This window comes from Neurospora tetrasperma, assembly GCF_000213175.1.
Source record: "Neurospora tetrasperma FGSC 2508 unplaced genomic scaffold NEUTE1scaffold_1, whole genome shotgun sequence".
NCBI lineage: Eukaryota > Fungi > Ascomycota > Sordariomycetes > Sordariales > Sordariaceae > Neurospora > Neurospora tetrasperma.
This window is the reverse complement of record NW_009799099.1, coordinates 827,222-828,415: the sequence shown is the minus strand read 5'-3', so window position 1 is coordinate 828,415 and position 1,194 is coordinate 827,222.

Sequence of the window (1,194 nt, the reverse complement as noted above, 5' to 3'; positions counted from 1 at the left end):
TCGGGGCTCCTGCTGGGGGGACTGTCATCTGACACTAGCAGGGTGACGGTATTTGGGTGACGCGGCGATAAGCGCTGCCTGCACAAGTCCTCAATCATCTACCATGCGGGTACAGATTGTATGTACCGATATCTGCTTTTAGGTCGGTAGGCCGGCTTGTAGTTTACAGGTGACGGCCACGGACTGTTGGTAACGTACGAAACTCGCATGTAGTCAAGTTTCCAGGCTGGCCAAAAATGCTGACAAAATGAATTAAGCATCGCAGCTTGCTTTGGCCTCCAGCGACACTCGCCCGCCTCGCAGTCGGCAAGCTCGGTCAAACCCCAGGTCGTAGGCCCTCCAACTGGCGACGTACGCCCAGATTCTTTTCGTTGTGGTTTCGCCTCGATGGCGCCGTGAGCTTCCACCCAGCTTGATGGCTGGACGTGTAAATCTGGTTGGCCTTGACCATGTAGTGTCCGGTATTAGTGATGGATAATCAGACAGTGTGAACAAAAGGAAGGACAGCACTCCATTGACATTTCCCCTCGGAGAACCTCAAGGCAGAAACAACGAGGATCCTGACATAATATACACAGACTTTGATGATTATTGCCAATTGATTGCGTAGGAAAGCGGGCAATGATCAAAGACAGAGGCGGTTGGTCAGAGTGAAGGAAGACGGTCAGTGCAGTGAGACATGGAAGTCTGGCTCCGTCCTGATTGGCTATCTTGTATTTTGGGTAATGATGTGTAACATTAGCACACATCCGGCACCTGAGTGGTGTTAGTGCTTGGCCATGACAAAGCTTGGAGGGTAGTTAATGAGGTATTGATTTCTAACGGATCTCTGCGCACCCTCCTACCTCTGACCGCTTCCAGCTTGCTAGTGTGTTTGAAAACATGCACCACTTGATAAAAGAACTGCCGCACGTCGCTTAACATTGAGGAGTACTACTCCGTGCAAACTTACCTCTAACCGGAACGGGAATTGGAAGTCCCCAACGATCATCGAAGGCGTCCCGTCCTCGGTCTTTTACATACCTAGGTAGGTAAGTACCTACAGTACCTACACCGCGCACTGCAGCACAGTATCTGTACCAACGGACACCCGCCAACGTGCCCGTGAGGCAACTACTATTAGAGCCTGGTTCTTACTCCAAGCTCGCCTGCTCAACTGTTCTCTCCATTTTCTCTTTTTTATTTCCACCACCA